The 22,070-nt window shown below is 41.9% G+C and overlaps 1 long non-coding RNA gene across 1 annotated transcript in view; it reads right to left on the bottom strand.

Moving 5' to 3' along the window:
• Nucleotides 1-15,915, bottom strand: part of LOC129639553 (uncharacterized) — a 53,315-nt gene extending 37,400 nt beyond the window's left edge. Inside the window, exon 1 of the long non-coding RNA XR_008708468.1 lies at nt 15,733-15,915. This is a non-coding gene — a long non-coding RNA (uncharacterized LOC129639553). The remainder of the gene's footprint in view (nt 1-15,732) is intronic.
• Nucleotides 15,916-22,070: the final 6,155 nt, after the last annotated feature.

Consider the following 22,070-nt stretch of genomic DNA (forward strand, 5'->3'; position numbering starts at 1 on the left):
AGATTACTCTATCAAGCAAGGATCTCATTCAAATTCAACAGAGAAATCAAGTGTTACAGACAATTCAGCACCACCTAACTAGCTTTACAAGTGCTAAAGGAACTTCTCTATGTGTGAAACAGAAGAGAAGAAAAAGACCTATAAAAACAAACTTAAAACAATTAAGAAAACAGTAATAGGAACATGTATATTGATAATTACCTTAAGTGTAAATGGATTAAATGCTCCAACCAAAAGACTCAGATTGGTTGAATGGATATGAAAATGAGACCTGTATATATGCTGCTTACAACTGACCCATTTCAGACCCAGGGACACACACAGCATGAAAGTGAGGCGATGGAAAAAGATAATCCATGCAAATGGAAATTGAAAGAAAGCTGGAGTAGCAATTCTTATATCAGACAAAAGAGACTTTAAAATAAAGACTATTACAATAGACAATGAAGGACACTACATAATGAACAAGCAATCAATCCAAGAAGATATAACAATTGAAAATATTTATGAACCTAATATAGGAGTACCTCAATACATAAGGCAAATGTTAACAGCCATAAAAGGGAAAATCAACAGTAACACAATGACAGTGGAGAACAGTAACACTCCACTTATATCAATGGATAGATCATTCAGACAGAAAATTAATAAGAAAACAAAAACTGTAAATGACACATTAGTCCAAAAAGACTTAATTTATATGTATAGGCTATCCCATCTAAAAGCATGGGATATACTTTCAGATACAAAATACTTTCAGTAGACAAAATATAGTTTCAACTCAAGTGCACATAGAACATTCTCCAGGATAGATCACATCTTTGGTGAAAAATCAAGCCTTAGTAAGTTTAAGAAAATTGAAATTATATCAAGCATCTATTTCTGACTACATCACTATGACATTAGAAATCAAACCAGGAAAAAAACTATAAAAAATATAAACATCTGGAAACTAAATAATATGTTACTAAATAACCAAGAGATAAAAGGGAAAAATCAAAACATACCATAAGCAAATAACAATGAAAACACAATGACCCAAAACATATGGGATGAAGCAAGAATAATTCTAAGAGGGAAGTTTATAGCAATAAAATCCTGCCTCAAGGAACAAGAGAACTAGAGAGAGAACAACAACAACAACAACAACAACAAAAACCCAAGGTTAGTATAAGGAAATAAATCATAAAGATCAGAGAAGAAATTAATCAAAAAGAAGAAAGCAATAACAAAGATCAATGAAACTAAAATCTGGTTCTTTGAGATGATAAACAAAATTGATAACTTTTAACTCAACAAGAAAAAAAGGAGGGGACACAAATCAATAAAATTAGAAATGAAAATGTAGAAGTTAAGACTGAAAATGCAGAAATATGAAAGATTATAAGAGATTAGTCAAGCAACTATATGTGAATAAAGTGGACAACATAAAAGAAATGGACAAATGATTAGAAAATTACAACTTTCTTTCAGTCTCAACAAGGAAGAAATAGAATATATGAACAAACCAATCAAAAGTAATGAAATTGAAAATATGATTAAAAATCTTCCAACAAATAAAGGTCCAGGATCAGATGGCTTCACAGGCAAATTCTATCATTTAGAGAAGAGCTAACACCTATTCTTCTGAAAATGTTCCAAAAACTTGCAGTGGAAAGAACACTCCCAAGCTCATTTTATGATATTACTATCACTCTGATACCAAAAACAGACAAAGATATTACACAAAAAAGAAAATTATAGGCCAATATTATTGATGAATATGAATGCAAAAATCCCCAACAATATCCTAACAAACAGAATGAAACAACACATTAAAAGGATCAGATCATACACTATGGTCAAGTGGGATTTATCCAAGAGATACAAAGATTCTCTGATATATGCAAATCAATCAATGTTGTACACCATAATAATAAATTGACCAATGAAAATCATATGGTCATCTCAATAGATGCAGAAAAATCTTTTGATAAGATTCAGCACACATTTATGATTTAAAAAAATATCTTTCCAGAAAGTGGAAACAGAGGGAACTTACCTCAAGATAATAAAGGCCATATATGACAACCCACCACAAACATCATTCTCAATGTCAAAAAACTGAAACCATTTCCTCTAAGATCAGGAACAAGACGAGTATGTTCACTCTCACTACTATTATTCAATATAGTTTTGGAAGTCCTAGCCATGGCAATCAGAGAAGAAAAAGAAATAAAAGGAATCCAAATTGGAAAAGAAGAAGTATGACTGTCCTGTTTGCTGATGACATGATACTATATGTGGAAAATCCTAAAGAGGTAATCAGAAAACTACTAGAGCTCATTAATAAATTTAGTAACAAAAAATAATACACAGAAGAAATCTCTTATATTACTATACACTAATAACAAAAGATAAGAAAGAAAAGTTAAGGAAAGAATCACATTTACCACTGCAAGAAAAAGAATAAAACACCTAGGAATAAACCTACAAAATGAGGCAAAAGACCTGTACACAGAAAACTATAAGATACTGATGAAGAAATCAAAGATGACACAAACAGATGGAAAGATATGCCATGTTCTTACATTGGAAGAATTAATATTGTGAAAATGACCATATTACCCAAAGCAATGTAAAATTTCGATGCAATCCCTATCAATTTACCAATGGCATTTTTCACAGAATTAGAGCATAAAATTTCACAATATATGGAAACACAAATGATCTCAAGTAGCCAAAGCCATCTTAAGAAAGAAAAATGGAGCTGGAGGAATCAGGCTCCCTGACTTCAGACTATACTACAAAGCTACAGTCATTAACACAACATGGTACTGAAACAAAAACAGAAATATAGATCAATGGAACAGGATAGAAAGCCCCAAGATAAATCCATGTACATATGGTCACCTAATTTCTGACATAGGAGGCAAGAATATACAATGGAGAAATGACAGTGTCTTCAATAACAGGTGCTGGGAAAACTGGACAGCTGCATATTAAAATTGAAATTAGAACACTCTCTAATACCATACACAAAAATAAACTCAATATAGAATAAGACCTAAATGTAAGGCCAGACATTATTAAACTCCTAGAAGAAAACGTAGGCAGAACACCCTTTGACATAAAATGCAGCAAGATCCTCTTTGACTCACCTCCTTGAGTAATAAAAATAAAAACAAAAATAAACAAATGGGACCTAATGAAACTTAAAAGCTTTTGCACAGCACAGGCAATCATAAACAAGATGAAAAGACAACCCTCAGAACAAGAGAAAATATTTGCAAACAAAGCAATTGACAAAGGGTTGATCTTCAAAATATACAAACAGCCCATACAGCTCAATATTAAAAAAAAAAAAAAAACACAATGAAAAAATTCGCAGAAGACCTAATTAGACATTTCTGAAAAGAAGACACACAGATGGCCAACAAAAACATGAAAAGATGTCCAACATCGCTGATTATTAAAGAAATGCAAATCAAAACTACAGCAGTCAGAATCAGTTCAGTTCAGTTCAGTCTCTCAGTCGTGTCCAACTCTTTGCGACCCCATGAATTGCAGCATGCCAGGCCTCTCTGTCCATCACCAACTCCCGGAGTTCACTCAGACTCACATCCATCGAGTCAGTGATGCCATCCAGCCATCTCATCCACTGTCGTCCCCTTCTCCTCCTGCCCCCAATCCCTCCCAGCATCAGAGTCTTTTCCAATGAGTCAGCTCTTCGCATGAGGTGGCCAAAGTACTAGAGTTTCAGCTTTAGCATCATTCCCTCCAAAGAAATCCCAGGACTGATCTCCTTCAGAACGGACTGGTTGGATCTCCTTGTTGCTTCAGTCGTGTCTGACTCTGTGTGACCCCATGGACTGCAGCCTACCAGGCTTCTCTGTCCATGGGATTTTCTGGGCAACAGTACTGGAGTGGGGTGCCATTGCCTTCTCCAATGCATGAAAGTGGAAAGTGAAAGTGAAGTCACTCAGTCGTGTCTGACTCTTAGGGACCCCATGGACTGCAGCCCACCAGGCTCCTCCATCCATGGGATTTTCCGGGCAACAGTACTGCAGTGGGGTGCCATTGCCTTCTCCCAGTCTTCTATGGTCAGCATCAAAAAAGTCTATATATAAACAATAAATGCTGGAGAGGGTGTGGAGAAAAGGGAACCCCCTTACAATGTTGGTGGGAATGCAAACAGCCACTGTGGAGAACAGTGTGGAGATTCCTTAAAAAACTGGAAATAGAACTGCCATATGAACCAGCAATCCCACTACTGGACATGCACTCCAAGGGAACCAGAATTGAAAGAGACACGTGTACCCCAATGTTCATTGCAGCACTGTTTACAGTAGCCTAAGACATGGAAGCAACCTAGATGTCCATCAGCAGACAAATGGATGAGGAAGTTGTGTTACACATACACAATGGAATATTACTCAGCTATAAAAAGGAACACATTTGGGTCAGTTCTAATGAGGTGGATGAAACTGGAGCCTATTATACAGAGTGAAGTAAGTCAGAGAAACACCAGTACAGTTTATTAATGCATACACATGGAATTTAGAAAGATGGTAATGACGACCCTATATGCAAGGCAGCAAAAGAGACACAGTTGTAAAGAACAGACTTGGAATATGTGGGAGAAGGCAAGAGTGGGGCAATATGAAAGAATAGCATTGAAACATGTATATTACTGTATTTAAATTAGATGAACAGAGCAAGTTCAATACATGAAGCAAGGCACTCAAAGCTGGTGCTCTGGGACAGCCCAGAGGGATGGGGTAGGGAGGGAGGTGGGAGGGGGGTTCAGGATGGGGAGACACATGTACTTTGTGGCTGATTCATGTGAATGTATGGCAAAACCCACCACAATAATGTAAAGTAATTAGCCTCCAATCAAAATAAATAAATTAATTTTTAAAAAACTGAAAATAGAACTACCATATGACTCAGCAATCCTATTCCTGGATATATACCTGGAGAAAACCATAATTCAAAAATACACATGCACCCCAATGCTCATCTCAGCACTATTTACAATAGCCAGGACAAGGAAGCAAACCTAAATATTCATCAACAGAAGAAACGATCTAGAAGATGTGATGTATTTTTACAATAATAAATGCTATATCCCAAGGGGAAGGCAGGGGTGGATGAATTGGGAGATCGGAACTGACATATATTTAATACTATGTATGAAATAGGTAACTAATGAGAACCTGGGATTCCCCAGTGGCTCAGTGGTAAAGACTTTGCCTGCCAATGCAGGAGACATGAGTTTGATCCCTGGGTCAGAAAGCTCCCTGGAGTAGGAAATGGCAACCCATTTCAGTATTCTTGCCTGGGAAATCCCATTGCTAGAGGAACCTGGTGGGCTACAGTCCATGGGGTTGCAAAACAATCAGTTATGACTTAACGACTAAACAACAACAACGAGAACCTACGGGATAGCACAAAGAACTTTACTAGGTGCTCTATGGTGACCTAAATGGGAAGAAAATCCAAAAATGAGGGGATATATGTATACATATCGGAGAAGGCAATGGCACCCCACTCCAGTACTCTTGCTTGGAAAATCCCATGGATGGAGGAGCCTGGTAAACTGCAGTCCATGGGGTCGCTAAGTCGGATACAACTGAGCGACTTCACTTTCACTTTTCACTTTCATGCATTGGAGAAGGAAATGGCAACCCACTCCAGTGTTCTTGCCTGGAGAATCCCAGGGATGGCAGAGCCTGGTGGGCTGCCGTCTATGGGGTCACACAGAGTCGGACACAACTGAGTGACTTAGCAGCAGCAGCATGTATACATATGACTGATTCACTTTGCTGTACAGCAAAAACTGATTATTCCCTGCAGAGACAACAGCACAGCTATTCTATGCCTGCATCTGCGTGCTCAGTCACTTCAGTTGCATCCGACTCTTTGAGACACTATGGACTGTAGCCCACCAGGCTTCCTCTGTCCGTGGGATTCTTCAGGCAAGAATACTGGAGTGGGTTGCCATGCCCTACTACAGGGGATCTTCCCAACACAGTGACTGAACCCCAAGTCTCCTGCATTACACGTGCAGGAGCCACAGGGGAAGAACACCAGAAACTGACGCAACAGTGTAAAGCAGCTATACGCCAATAAAATAAAAAAAGAATGAAAATGTGAACGAATCTACACACCAAAAAGAAAAAAGCTTTGACAATTAATAAAGGAATTCCAAAGGCTGTAGGACATAGACAAGGACTATATTCCTATACAATAACAATGAACAATCCCCAAATGAAATTAATTGCAAAACTCCATTTAAACAGCATAAAACCAATATATTTTGGATTTAATTAAACAAAGTGCAAGACATACACTTAAAACTAAAAACAGGGTTGACTGTGAAAGAAATTCCTCTAACAATTTTCCTCATTTTCTGTGAGAGTAGAAATTTTAGCTGGGCACATAGTCATATGATGAAAATTCAATTTTTCATCTTAATTTGCAGGTAGATGTGACCATGTGACTAAGTTCTGTTCAATGGGTCATGAATAGTCAAGTTGTAAACAATATCTAAATCATGCCATTAAAGCAAATGGTTTAACCTCCTGTTTTTGTCCTTTTCCCCTTTCCTGCTAGCTGAAATAAGCATATGTGCTAACACATCTTCAACCATACAGAGGAGGGTAACACCCTAACGATGGTTTTTTAGAATATTATTTCTATCTATTCTTGTTCTCTGTTTAGTAAGACATAGTAGGCATCGTTCACTTCTTTAGACATGATTTCTTTTAGTTTTTTGAACATATTTAAAATTTAGGACTTAAGATCTTTGCCTACTAAAGACATCATCTGGATCACCTCAGGGATAGTTTCAATTGGCTTCTTCTTTTCGGCTATGTGGGCCATGCTTTCTTGTTGTTTGTCTCATACATTTCATTGAAAATAGGACATGTAGATAGTATGTGGTGGTAATTAGAAATTAATAATGTAGTAATTTCTAATGTTCTGGAATTAGAAAGCTCCTGCACCACTAATTTGTTGTTGTTGTTTTTAAGGCTCTTTATTTGTTTAGCAACTTTCCTAGGCTGATTATACAGATTCTGTATTCCTTACAGAATGGGGACATTGAGCTCTCTGCTCACATTTTTAAAAAATTGTGTTGCTTTTATTTATAAGCTTGGCTTCCTTGGGGGTCATCTCTTGTCAGTATAGTTAGGGTTCAGTTGATAATAATCAGTGTTTTCTTAAATGTCATGAGCTAGCAGGTCTTCCATGCATTTAATCAAAGGGATCTGTGTGTGAAAGCACACCTTGAAACGTCAGGCAGTTTACAAGCATCATCTTTCACTTCCTGCTTGTTCAGAGCCTTGAGGTCAATCAGAAGTTGAGTTGATGGGGCTTTCTTGGCCCTTTATTGGGCACTCACACAACCCTGCACATATAAGTAGGCTCCTAGATTCCAAAAATACACTGGTACCTCACTAAGTACCCTATGCTATGTGCTAAGTCGCTTCAGGCATGTCTGACTCTTTGCAACCCTATGGACTGTAGACCACCAGGCTCCTCTGTCCAAGGGATTCTCCATACAAGAATACTGGAGTAGGTAGCCATTTGCTTCTCCAGGAGATCTTCCTGACCCAGGTTTTGAACCTGCATCTCTTATATCTCCTGCATTAGCAGATGGGTTCTTTACCACTAGCACCACCTAAGGACCCCCAACCAAGTACCTTGCAGCTGTCTAATTCTTCAGGTCTCAATTTAAAATTTTGAGCCACACCTGGATTTTAAATTTTGAGACCCCAAAATTTGTTTGCCCCAACTGAAATCGCAGGCTTATGCATCTGTGGTATTACCAATTCCAGATAATTGCTATTGCTTTCAGCATGAGAATTTTTTTTCCTGCAAAACTGGGCTCTGAGTAAGACTGAATAAAAACAACATCATGGGTATAAAACTTTTCCAAGGAACTAAGAATCTGCTCAAAATATTGACTGTGCTCTGAGGAAGGGGTTTTCACAGACCTCCTAAAAAGGTCATTCCTTCTCATTCGCTGCAAAGTTGAAGCAAGGAAAATGGGTGTCTACTGTACACTTGTCCATCAGTATCTGAAGGGGATTGGTTTCAGGACCTGTCTTGAATACCAAAATTCAAGGATGCTCAATTCCCATGGTCAGTCTGTATCCATGGTTCCACATGCATGGCTCCAACCAACTGCAGATCATATGGTACTGTAGTATTTACTGAAAAAAATATGGCATATAAGTGAACGAATGCAGTTCAAACCCATGTTGTTCAAGGATCAACTGTAATTATTTTGCAGTCTCTCCTCTTAGACAAGTTGAGCTGCTTTCATGACTAGCCAAATCTTTTCAGAGATAAAATAAAATTATAGGGGTGCACAAGGTTCAGGAATTGAGTCAATAAGGCCCTCACCATGGGTTGGAGGAGCAGTTTGCTTTTTCATTTTCTGTTCCTTAATCATAACTTGGATCATCTGTTTTGACAGTGAGGATGGTTCTGATTAGACGTGTGCTATAAATGTGAATGTCTGTGTACCCCTCCTCCCAAATCCATATGCCGAATCTTAACCCCCAATGTGATAGTATTTAGAGCTGAGGCCTTTGGGAGTGACTAGGTCATGAAGGTAGATCCTCCTGAATGGGATTAAGGCCCTTATAAAATAGATTCCAGGCAGCTCTCTTATCTATTTCATCAGGTAAATATACAAGAAGAAGACTATGAATGAGGAAGCAGGCCTTCAACAGACATAAAATCTATGACTGCTTTGATCTTTGACTTTTCAGCCTCCATATCTATGAGAAATAAATGTTGTTCAAGCCACTCAGTCTATGGTACTTCATTCAGTTCAGTTCAGTCGCTCAGTCATGTCCAACTCTTTGCGACCCCATGAATCGCAGCATGCCAGGCCTCCCTGTCCATCACCAACTCCCGGAGTTCACTCAGACTCACATCCATCGAGTCAGTGATGCCATCCAGCCATCTCATCCTCTGTCGTCCCCTTCCCCTCCTGCCCCCAATCCCTCCCAGAATCAGAGTCTTTTCCAGTGAGTCAACTCTTCGCATGAGATGGCCAAAGTATTGGAGTTTCAGCCTCAGCATCAGTCCTTCTAATGAACACCTAGGGCTGATCTCCTTGAGGATCGACTGGTTGGATCTCCTTGCAGTCCAAGGGACTCTCAAGAGTCTTCTCCAATACCACAGTTCAAAAGCATCAATTCTTCGGCGCTCAGCCTTCTTCACAGTCCAACTCTCACATGCATACATGACCAATGGAAAAACCATAGCCTTGACTAGACGGACCTCTGTTGGCAAAGTAATGTCTCTGCTTTTCAATATGCTATCTAGGTTGGTCATAACTTTTCTTCCAAGGAGTAAGCATCTTTTAATTTCATGGCTGCAGTCACCATCTGCAGTGATTTTGGAGCCCAGAAAAATAAAGTCTGACACTGTTTCCACTGTTTCCCCATCTATTTGCCATGAAGTGATGGGACCAGATGCCATGATCTCAGTTTTCTGAATGTTGAGCTTTAAGCCAACTTTTTCACTCTCCTCTTTCACTTTCATCAAGACGCTTTTTAGTTCCTCTTCACTTTCTGCCATAAGGGTGGTGTCATCTGCATATCTGAGGTTATTGATATTTCTCTGGGCAGTCTTGATTCCAGCTTGTGCTTCTTCCAGCCCAGCATTTCTCATGATGCACTCTGCATACAAGTTCAATAAGCAGGGTGACAATATACAGCCTTGACGTACTCCTTTTCCTATTTGGAACCAGTCTGTTATTCCATGTTCAGTTCTAACTGTTGCTCCCTGACCTGCATATAGGTTTCTCAAGAGGCAGATCAGGTGGTCTGGTATTCCCATCTCTTTCAGAATTTTCCACAGTTTATTGTGATCCACACAGTCAAAGGCTTTAGCAGCCCAAATAGACTAAGGGAACGTGATTGTATGCATTTTGTTGAAGATTTTTGTGTCTATATTAATGTCTTATTAGCATTTGCTTTTCTTTACCTGTATGGTCTGTCTGGTTTTGGAATCAGGGTAATACTGTCCCCATAAAAAAAAAGTTTGAAAGTATTACCTCTTTTTCTATTTTTTGGAAAAATTTGTAAAATTTTGCTATTAATATTTGTTCTTTCAGTATTTGGTAGGTTTTACCAGTAAAGTCAGCCATGAAATTAAAAGACACTTGATCCTTGGAAGAAAAGCTATGACAAACCAAGACAGCATATTAAAAAGCAGAGACATCACTTTGCTGGCAAAGGTCCATCTAGTCAAAGCTATAGTTTTTCCAGTAGTCATGTATGGATGTGAGAGTTGGACCATAAAGAAGGGTAACCACTGAAGAATTGATGCTTTCGAATTGTGGTGCTGGAGAAGACTCTTAAGAGTCCCTTAGACAGCAAGGAGACCAAACCAATCAATCCTAAAGGAAATCAACCCTAAATATTCATTGGAAGGATGGTGCTGAAGCTTAAGCTTCAATACTTGGGCCACCTGATGGGAAGAGTTGACTCATTGGAAAAGACCCTGATGCTGGGAAAGATTGAAGGCAGAAGGAGAAGGGGTCAGAAGAGGACTAGGTAGTTAGCATCGCAGACTCAGTGGGCATGAATCTGCGTAAACTCCAGGAGATAGTCAAGGACAGGGAAGCCTATTGTGCTGCAGTCTATGGAGTCGCAAAGAGTTGCACATGACTTAGCAAATGAACAACAATGGATGGATAAGGGCTGCCGGTCAATTTTCTGTTTCTGAACAGCAGCTGATATTTCAGGCTTTACACCATTAGCCAAAAAAGGGTAGAGATATCTGCAGTTGTGTTAACATTAATGCCCACCCTGCAGCATTCCTGAAAGTAGGAGCTTATCAATCTCTAATTAGAGATGGATTCACCTCACCCTGTCAACAGGATTGGATTATTCCCCAGGAAATGCTGTGGGGGACGGGAGTGATGAACTTCAAGGATATCATTTAAAAATTTAAAAGCTGTTCTCTTTTCTCTATGACTACAGAATGTGTGTGTGTGTGTGTGTGTGTGTGTGTGTGTGTGTATTATTTCTATCATGGTTAGACAAATTCTCATTTATGGTTATACATATGGCCTTGCTGCTGCTACTGCTGCTAAGTCGCTTCAGTTGTGTCTGACCCTGTGCGACCCCATGGCAGCCCACCAGGCTCCCCCATCCCTGGGATTCTCTAGGCAAGAACACTGGAGTGGGTTGCCATTTCCTTCTCCAATGCATGAAAGTGAAAAGTGAAAGTGAAGTCGCTCAGTCGTGTGTGACTCTTCGCGACCCCATGGACTGCAGCCTACCAGGCTCCTCCGTCCATGGGATTTTCCAGGCAAGAGTACTGGAGTGGGGTGCCATTGCCTTCACATGGCCTTAGTCCTACTAAGAGATGTGCTGAGATGGATTACAGAGTCATTTCACTCAGCCCTTTAGTTGGTAGGAAATCCAGATTTTGCCAGATAGTTTGGGGTAATTCTAACTACCTGTGGTTACTGTGAATTTTCATTTGTTTTGTGTCTTAAAGGCATTTTAGTGTGTGTGTTGGGGGGAGGTTAGTCAGGGGACTATAAACACAGAGAAAAATAGGGATGAAAGTAAATAAAAGAACAGGTGGATTAGGAAGAATTTTACCAGCTTTGTATTAAAGAGCGAAGCTATGCATGAAACATTAATGGAATTAACTACATAAAAATAAAACTATCTGTGCATCTGGAAACCACAAATAATTAAAAAGCAAAATCCAAGAAAAGTATCTGCAATGTATGTGCCTGAATGTGGGTCAGGGTCTTCACATATAACTGCTAAGATCAATGAACTACTTATTTTTAAAAATTAATACATGCTGATGACAGTATGCGAAACCAAGAATTCTCATAGAAAGTCAGGGACAATACAAATGGGTATTATGTTTCTTGCAATATGCATCAAGAGTGTTATGTGTTCACATACTTCAGTTCAGTAAATTTACCCCTTTGAAATCTATTATAAACAGAGATGGTGCAAAATATTTTCATTTTATGGAGGAATAATCTTTGAGTAATAAATCAGTGTTCCTCCTACATATCTCCTAGACTGAATTGCTCTACAAATTACTACAAATTCCCTGCAAATTATGAATTTTTCCACCAGAAAGCAGAAATGGGTAGTAGAAGAATAGATATCAGCTATAAGTTTAAAGAGAACATTTTTAATACACTGAGTCTTGTGGCTTGAAAAACTCTACCCACTACACATTACAGCAAATATTGATGATAGCATCAATAATAATTACATGATAGCTACAAGCGCCAAGCTAAGATCCTGCTGGGTAATTGATGCTGGACACCACCCATGAAGCAGATGCTATTATTGCCCTCATTTTATGCCTTTGGGACCTGTGGCACACAGGAAAAGTCAGCTGTCCAGCTTCTCAGCGCTCCTCCAAGAGTGTCCCTCCGTTCAGGTCCCAAGTCTGTCAGACGATAGTTTGCACACTGGTTTGCAGGATGCTTTCCTGCCCCCAACACAAGAATGAAAATTCTCACTGGGGAAGAAGGTAAAACAACCCACAAAACTTTTAAAAAAGTGTAATAAGATAATCATTGCCCACAATAAAGTGAAAGGAAATAAAATCAATGTAGGAAATTGTTCATAGAGTATCATTCCAGTATTATAAAAAGATGTTATATTTACAAAGAAAAGCATAGGGAAGAAACCAGGTATCTGTTCATTTAATCAACAAATATATTTTGAGAACATACTGCTAAGCACTGTTTTGTTAATGTGCTGCAGTTAATATGGTAAGCAAAAACAAAGCAAAAAATACACCTCCTGTCAGAAAGGTTACATTATGATACTTTCCTCTGAGACGGAGGTCAGAGTATTTCTGCTTTCCATGTCAGGTGTTATTCTTTTAGAAGAAAAATGAATAAAAATGTAAAAGTCTTTTTCAAATGATTTTTCCAACTTGGGGAACACGTTAAAATCCTGACTTTAAAAAGTGAGATATTCAAGTCACGATGTAATATGATTTTCATGTTTAAAGTTCACATTTATGAAAGAAAACATGAAATATTAATGATCATCACCAGGTAATGGGATTGTGAATAAGATTAGCCTTCTTTATTACACTTTATCTGTATTCCAAATTCCTATATTTAAGTTCAGTGACTTTAATAATGAGATAAAAAACCCAGGAAAACCCAGGGTAAACCCATAACAAGATCATTCAGAGAAGCAGAAGGACAAGTTGCTAAGGAACCTAGGCAGCTCCACAGGAGAAAGGTCAACTTGAAAAGCAAAAGGGTTTTGTCTATGGGCAGTGAGTTTTCAAAAGGGACCCCATTAAAGGGAGCAGACCTAGCCTAAAGATCTGCCTAGCTCACTTAGACTAAAAAGAAGCCGACTTTTTCGAGTTTTTTTAAAGCACGAAGGGAGGGGCCGGAGGCGGGCAAGGCTGCTGTGCAATGCAATGCTGCCATCTAGAGTCAGAGGAGACCAATTGCCACGAGTGCTAGAAAAATTCATCTTTTCCGCTGGTTTTCCCGCGTAGAGCCCGGAAAGTCATGGATGCAAAAGCCAAGCGGGATGCCAGTAATGACCACAAAAGTGAAGTGAACCTCCCAAACTCCACGGAGCCTAAGCCTTCACAAACCGAGCCATAGCAACATAGCCCTTCCTGGGCACACCCAGGGAATGGAGTTACGATCCCACTGGCCTTCAGGGCCTTCGCGTAGAAGCCCAGTGAAGCCGCTGCCAGTCTCCCAGCCCAGTCCACTAGTTTTCTCCCTGACCCTGTTTGGAACTCTCCACTGAGGAACCTGACCGGTGACGTCCGTGTCCTGTTGCCTACTACCCAGCCCCTACGTGCGGTGCAGTTCAGTTCAGTTCAGTTCAGTCGCTCAGTCGTGTCCGACTCTTTGCGACTCCATGAACCGCAGCACACTAGGCCTCCCTGTCCATCACCAGCTCCCTGAGTTCAACCAAACCCATGTCCATTGAGTCGGTGATGCCACCCAACCATCTCATCCTCTGTCATCCCCTTCTCCTCCTGCCCTCAATCTTTCCCAGCATCAGGGTCTTTTCAAATGAGTCAGCTCTTCGCATCAGGTGGCCAAAGTATCAGCTTCAACATCAGTCCCTCCAATGAACAACCAGGACTGATCTCCTTTAGAATGGACTGGTTGGATCTCCTTGCAGTCCAAGGGACTCTCAAGAGTCTTCTCCAACACCACAGTTCAAAAGCATCAATTCTTCGGCGCTCAGCTTTCTTCATAGTCCAACTCTCACATCCATACATGACCACTGGAAAAAACCATAGCCGACTAGACAGACCTTTGTTGGCAAAGTAATGTCTCTGCTTTTGAATATGCTGTCTAGGTTGGTCATAACTTTCCTTCCAAGGAGTAAACGTCTTTTAATTTCATGGCTGCAGTCATCATCTGCAGTAATTTTGGAGCCCAGAAAAATAAAGTCTGACACTGTTTCCACTGTTTCACCATCTATTTGCCATGAAGTGATGGGACTGGATGCCATGATCTTTGTTTTCTGAATGTTGAGCTTTAAGCCAACTTTTCCACTCTCGTCTTTCACTTCCATCAAAAGGCTCTTTAGTTCTTCACTTTCTGCCATAAGGGTAGTGCCATCTGCATATCTGAGGTTATTGATATTTCTCCTGGCAACCTTGATTCCAGCTTATGCTTCTTCCAGCCCAGCGTTTCTCATGATGTACTCTGCATATAAGTTAAATAAGTAGGGAGACAATATACAGTCTTGACATATTCCTTTTCCTATTTGGAACCAGTCTGTTGTTCCATGTCCAGTTCTAACTGTTGCTTCCTGACCTGTATACAGATTTCTCAAGAAGCAGGTCAGGTGGTCTGGTATTCCCATCTCTTTCAGAATTTTCCACAGTTTATTGTGATCCACACAGTCAAAGGCTTTGGCATAGTCAATAAAGCGGGACTAGTACAAATCCCCTGGCCATTCTCCTCCCGCCCACTCCTGGCCTGTGAATGTGCTCCTCTTGTGGCACACTCACTATTCTCCTGTCAGCCCTCACTCTTCTGATCTGTCCTCAGTGCCTATGAGGCTTGCCAAGTCACCCCGGAGCCTCTCCGTCCTCAGCGATGCTCCCTTCCTCCCCACCGGAGCATGCCTCTGCCCACGGTCCCACCCTGGGTATCAGGAAAGACCGTGCCCCTCATGGTGTCTGTTTCTAGCACTCCTGCCTCTCATCATAATCAATATGATATCCTGTCCTCCAGCACCCTCACTCTAATGCATTGATAGCCTCAACCTCCTGGAGACCTCCAGCTCACCGACCACGTGTCCTTCCACACCATCAGCCATGCATCTCCTCACTCTGCTGAGCCAGGGCTGGAAGCTGTCCCCCGCAAACACACCTCTCCCCTGCAAACACACCTCTTGTGCTCCTTGCACCCTCCTGCCTGCCCACTCCCTGCCTGTCTCTAAACACCTGAACATTGAGGAGAAAACTTTACAACTTTACAGAAGTGTTTTATCTTAAATCCATGACCGGAGAAGAATTGCTGTTCATTGTCACTCTTAGCTACCTACACTACACACTAGTAACCTTCCTCCATCCTAATGACCACCAGCCCCACCCGCCAATAATTTGTGGAGAAGACAGAAGCAATCCCATGGGATTTCTCGAGTTTCCCAATCCCAATCTGCCTGTTTCCACCCTGGCATGCTGCTGCCCCTATGGAGGAGGTGACCATATCCCATTTGAGGCCTTCACCTGGATTACATATGCTTCATCCTTCTCAAGGAGTGAGCTTTTGCAATGCTCATTCTGGTTTCCTGAATTGTCAGCCTCCCCATTTCTTTTGGATCATTCCATCATCTACAAAGTGGGCAGAAGAATGGTTGGAGAATTTAGCCTTCTGGAGATGATCATGGTTCCTGCTGTGGTGGGCAGACCCCTAGGGGCTTCATTCCCTGTAGCAGAAATGTGGAAATCGGCTGAGTTCAGACCCAAGGGTTCTACCATGAAGGAAGCCTAACCTGTCTAGGGCTGGAGCGAGCAGCTGTGAGGAGATAACCCACATCCAAGGTCAGGAGTGGCGGCTGTATTTGGCTGGAGCAGCCATGAAGAGACACCTCACGTCCAAGGTCAGAGAAACCCCAGTAAGATGGTAGGCACAGGAGCAGCTGTGAGGAGATACCCCATGTCCAAGGGCAAAGGAGAAGCCCCAGCAAGACTAGAAGGGACGAATTCACGTTTAGAATCAAACCCCATTCCCGCCAGAGCTGCTCAGAAGGCTCAAACCAACTTCATGTGTACCAGGACCCAGGGACCCCACAGAGACTGAGACAGAACTGTGTTTGAGTGTCTCCTGTGGAGCTACGGCTCAGCAGTGGACTGCCACAGGGACAGGGGCTCTGGGTGCAACAGACTTGGGTATAGCATAAGCCCTCTTGGAGGAGGTCACCATTAACCCCACCATAGAGCTGCCAGAACTTACATAGGACTGGGAAATAGACTCTTGGAGGGCACAACAAAACCTTGTCTGCACCAGGACCCAGGAGAAAGGAGCAGTGGCTCCACGAGAGACTAACCCAGACTTGCCTGGGAGTATCCAGGAGTCTCCAGCAGAGGTGTGGGTCGGCGGTGGCCTGCTTCAGGTTTGGGGGCACTGAGTGCAGCAGTGCATGCATGGAATCATTTGAAGGCAGTCACCATTATCTTCATTACCTCCACCATAGTTCGGCCCCAAGTAAATAGCAGGAAGGCAACACAGCTCCACCCATTGACAGAAAACTGGATTAAAGATTTACTAAGTACGGCTCCGCCCATCAGAACAAGACCCAATTTCCCCCTCAGTCAGTCTCTCCCATCTGGAAGCTTCCATAAGCTTCTTATCCTTTGCCATCAGAGGGCAGACAGACGGAAAATCACAATCACAGAAAACTAACCAATCTAATCACATAGACCACAGCCTTGTCTAACTCAATGAAACTATGAGCTATGCTGTGTAAGGCCACCCAAGACGGACAGGTCATGGTGGAGAGTTCTGACAAAATGTGGTCCACTGGAGAAGGGAATGGCAAACCACTTCAGTATTCTTGCCTTGAGAACCCCATGAACAGTATGAAAAGGCAAAAAGTTAGGACACTGAAAGATGAACTCCCCAGGTTGGTAGGTGCCCAATATTCTACTGGAGATCAATGGAGAAATAACTCTAGAAAGAATGAAGGGATGGAGCCAAAGCAAAAACAACACCCCGTTGTGGATGGGACTGGTGGTGGAAGCAAGGTCCAATGCTGTCAAGAGCAATATTGCATAGGAACCTGGAATCTTAGGTCCATGAATCAAGGCAAATAGGAAGTGGTCAAACAGGAGATGGCAAGACTGAACGTCGATATTTTAGGAATCAGGACTGGAATGGGTGAATTAAACTCAGATGACCATTATATCTTCTACTGTGGGCAAGAATCCCTTAGAAGAAATGGAGTAGCCATCATAGTCAACACAAGAGTCCAAAATGCAGTACTTGGATGCAGTCTCAAAAACAACAGAATGATCTTTGTTCGTGTCCAAGGAAAACCATTCAATATCATGGTAATCCAAGACTATGCCCTGACAAGTAAAGCTGAAGAAGCTGAAGTTGAATGGTTCTATGAAGACCTACAAGACCTTTTAGAACTAACACCCAAAAAAGATGTCCTTTTCATTACAGGGGACTGGAATGCCAAAGTCGGAAGTCAAGAAACACCTGGAGTAACAGGCAAATTTGCTTGGAGCACAGAATGAAGCAGGGCAAAGGCTAATAGAGTTCTGCCCAGAGAACGCACTGGTCACAGCAAACACCATCTTCCAACAACACAAGAGAAGACTCTACACATGGACATCACCAAACGGTCAACACTGAAATCAGATTGATTATATTCTTTGCAGCCAAAGATGGAGAAGCTCTATACAGTCAACAGAAACAAGACCGGGAGCTGACTGTGGCTCAGATCATGAACTCCTTACTGCCAAATTCAGACTTAAATTGAAGAAAGTAGGGAAAACCACTAGACCATTCACGTATGACCTAAATCAAATCCCTTACGATTACACAGTGGAAGTGAGAAATAGATTTAAGGGACTAGATCTGATAGACAGGGTGCCTGATGAACTATGGAATGAGGTTCGTGACATTGTACAGGAGACAGACCATCCCCAATAAAAAGAAAATGCAAAAAAGCAAAATGGCTGTCTGAGGAGGCCTTACAAATAGCTGAGAAAAGAAGAGAAGTGAAAAGCAAAGGAGAAATGGAAAGATATAAGCATCTGAATGCAGAGTTCCAAAGAATAGCAAGGAGTGATAAGAAAGGGTTTCTCAGTGATCAGTGCAAAGAAATAGAGGAAAATAAAAGACTAGAGATCTCTTCAAGAAAATTAGAGATACCAAGGGAACATTTCATGCAAAGATTGGCTCAATAAAGGACAGAAATGGTATGGACCTAACATAAGCAGAAGATACTAAGAAGAGATGACAAGAATACACAGAAGAACTGCACAAAAAAGATCTTCACAACCCAGATAACCACGATGGTGTGATCATTCATCTAGAGCCAGACATCCTGGAATGTGAAGTCAAGTGGGCATTAGGAAGTATCACTACGAACAAAGGTACTGGAGGTGGTGGAATTCCAGTTGAGCTATTTCAAATCCTCAAAGATGATGCTGTGAAAGTGCTGCACTCAACATGCCAGCAAATTTGGAAAACTCAGCAGTGGCCACAGGACTGGAAAAGGTCAGTTTTCATTACAATCCCAAAGAAAGGCAATGCCAACGAATGCTCAAACTGCAACACAATTGCATTCATCTCACACACTAGCAAAGTAATGCTCAAAATTCTCCAAGCCAGGGTTCAACAGTATGTGAACCATGAACTTCCAGATGTTCAAGCTGGTTTTAGAATAGGCACAGGAACCAGAGATCAAATTGCCAACATCTGCTGGGTCATAAAAAAAGCAAGAGAGTTCCAGAAAAACATCTATTTCTGCTTTATTGACTATGCCAAAGCTTTTGACTGTGTGGATCACAATGAAGTGTGGAAAATTCTGAAAGAGATGGGAATACCAGACCACCTGACCTGCCTCTTGAGAAATCTGTATGCAGGTCAGGAAACAATAGTTAGAACTGGACATGAACAACAAACTGGTTCCAAATAGGGGAAGGAGTACATCACGGTTGTATATTGTCACCCTGTTTATTTAACTTATATGCAGAGTACATCATGAGAAACGCTGGGCTGGAAGAAGCACAAGCTGGAATCAAGGTTGCCAGGAGCAATATCAATAACCTCAGATATGCAGATGGCACCACCCTTATGCCAGAAAGTGAAGAAGAACTAAAGAGCCTCTTGATGAAAGTGAAGGAGGAGAGTGAAAAAGTTGGCTTAAACCTCAGCATTCAAAAAACAATGATCATGGCATCTGGTCCCATAACTTCATGGTAAATAGATGGGGAAACAGTGGCAGACTTTATTTTTTTGGGCTCCAAAATCACTGCAGATGGTGATTGCAGCCATGAAATTAAAAGACGCTTACTCCTTGGAAGGAAAATTATGACCAACCTGCTGCTGCTGCTGCTGCTGCTAAGTCGCTTCAGTCGTGTCCGACTCTGTGTGACCCCAGAGATGGCAGTCCACCAGGCTCCCCGTCCTTGGGATTCTCCAGGCAAGAACACTGGAGTGGGTTGCCATTTCCTTCTGCAATGCATGAAAGTGAAAAGTGAAAGGGAAGTCACTCAGTCATGTCCGACTGTTCGCGACCCCATGGACTGCAGCCTACCAGGCTCCTCCATCCATGGGATTTTCCAGGCAAGAGTACTGGAGTGGGGTGCCATTGCCTTCTCCAATGACCAACCTAGATAGCATATTAAAAACCAGAGACATTACTTTGCCAACAAAGGTCCATCTAGTCAAGGCTATTGTTTTTCCAGTAGTCATGTATGGATGTGGGAGTTGGACTATAAAGAAAGCTGAGCACTGAAGAATTGATGCTTTTGAACTGTGGTGTTGGAGAAGACTCTTGAGAGTCCCTGGGACTGCAAGGAGATTCAACCTGTCCATCCTAAAGGAAATAAGTCCTGAATATTCTTTGGAAGGGTTGATGTTGAAGCTGAAACTCCAGTACTTTGGCCATCTGATGTGAAGAACTGACTCATTTGAAAAGACCCTGATGCTGGGAAAGATTGAAGGCAAGAAGGGAAGGGGATGACAGAGGATGAGATGGTTGGATGGCATCACCGACTCAATGGACATGAATTTGAGAAAACTCCGGGAGTTGGTGATGAACAGGGAGGCCTAGTGTGCTGCAGTCCGTGGTATTTCAAAGAGTCGGACACGACTGAGCGACTGAACTGAACTGAACTTATTCTGTCTAGGGGCTTTGATAACACTGCAGCTGAGGCTGTGAATTGGACACCCTGCCCAGGAGTGGGATGGAGGATGAGACCCAGATTTAGAGGTGTCTGCAGACACCATCAGAGTGAGCTCAGGCTGGGTCAGCTAGGGAGCAGCAGGACCCAACCAAGAGGAGAGAGACAAAAATGCAAGTTTAACCAGCCCCATTCATTGGCAGTGCAGGTCAGTATCACCAGCTGGACCAGGAAAGGAGAGTCATCCTTCTCTAGAAACCACCAAGGATACTGTGAGCAGCATAAGAGTTTCATAAACACCACCCCCCCCACTTCTTCCCATTGTCACCCAGGAGATGTGTAAACCATACATACACCTTCCCCACCCTGGAAAGGAGCAGGGAAGTGGGGTGGAAATCTGAGAGACTGAGCATTGCACCAAAACAGACAGTTTTAAATGAACCATTCACATGATAGCGTCAGATTGCACTTACCATGTTAGATATAAATTCAGTGTTGTTGTTGTTTGCCACTTAGTATCCACTCCAGAGAATGGGCACTCATGATAAAGATCAGATCAGATGGGACAGAGAGAATAAGTTAACCAAAGCATCCATGCCATCTGAGAAGTGCAAGTAAATTTGATTACAGCAGACCATTCCCGCCAGTTCCTCCTTTGCCCACCAGTGGGTGTCATGCTCATCAGTCCATGTTTACGGAGATTGGAGCATCCTTGCCTCATCCTCCCCTTTAACTGAGGACAACGTTTTATATCCCATTAAAAGACCCCACCCAAGAGACCCCCACCCAAAAAAAATGAGCACAGAAAGAAGAACAAAACAGATATAGAGTAACCAATGAGAGTTGTCACTGCAGGGAGCAGGATCTCCTCAAAGTCATCCTTGCCCCTCATAAGCAATGTCAGGCTCCATTCTCCTTTAACAAACAGCACAGACCCCATTTTCTGAGGCCGGAGACACAGAGCTTGGCTTCAGAAAATGGTTGTAGTGCTGTTTACTGCTGGAGAAAATCACAGAACCACACATTAGAGCCACTGTGATTTCATAGTCTTCTATGTATTTCATAGTCTCCTGGTATCTCAGTGCTGTACAGAATGGTTTCCTTGTGACTCCCTTCCTCCTTCAGTCCCTTTTGAAGGTTCCTAAGGTTTCATCTCTCTCTTTGAATTCTCTACCATACATCTGTCCCTTCTCTCTTGGCCAAAGCCTATTTCCCATTCTCAAGTGAGATCCAAGCATGCAGAGAGGGGGAAGGAGTAGTGCCTCAGTGCTGGACAGGGTTGTGGGATCCTGTTGTCTTGGCAATATTCTTCTGCTCATCCTCAGTGGTACACTCAGCTCAGGCAACACCCCAGCTGGAAGGACCAGGACAGATGGAAAACTCTTCTCTCCTTCTCTCTCTCTTTCTGAGACCAGAGGAGAAACACTGGTGTTGGTTACCAGGGAAACTGAATCCTAATCCATCTGACTCAAGAGAAGAAACCAATGAAGGAGTGGAAACTAAGACACAGGATATACTGTGGGAGGTCTCTCACAGACATGGAATATGATTCTCAATAAATGTGCTTGTCCCAAGGTCCTGTGCACACCCAGACACATGCAAACATGTGTACTCACAAGCACCCCTTCCAGCCCAAAGCAGCACAGTAACTCTAACATAAGGTACAGAAAGGGGAGGCAGGGGGTGCAGCAATGATGTGGAAG

Source organism: Bubalus kerabau, chromosome X (genome assembly GCF_029407905.1).
Source record: "Bubalus kerabau isolate K-KA32 ecotype Philippines breed swamp buffalo chromosome X, PCC_UOA_SB_1v2, whole genome shotgun sequence".
In the NCBI taxonomy this organism is placed as follows: Eukaryota; Metazoa; Chordata; class Mammalia; order Artiodactyla; family Bovidae; genus Bubalus; species Bubalus kerabau.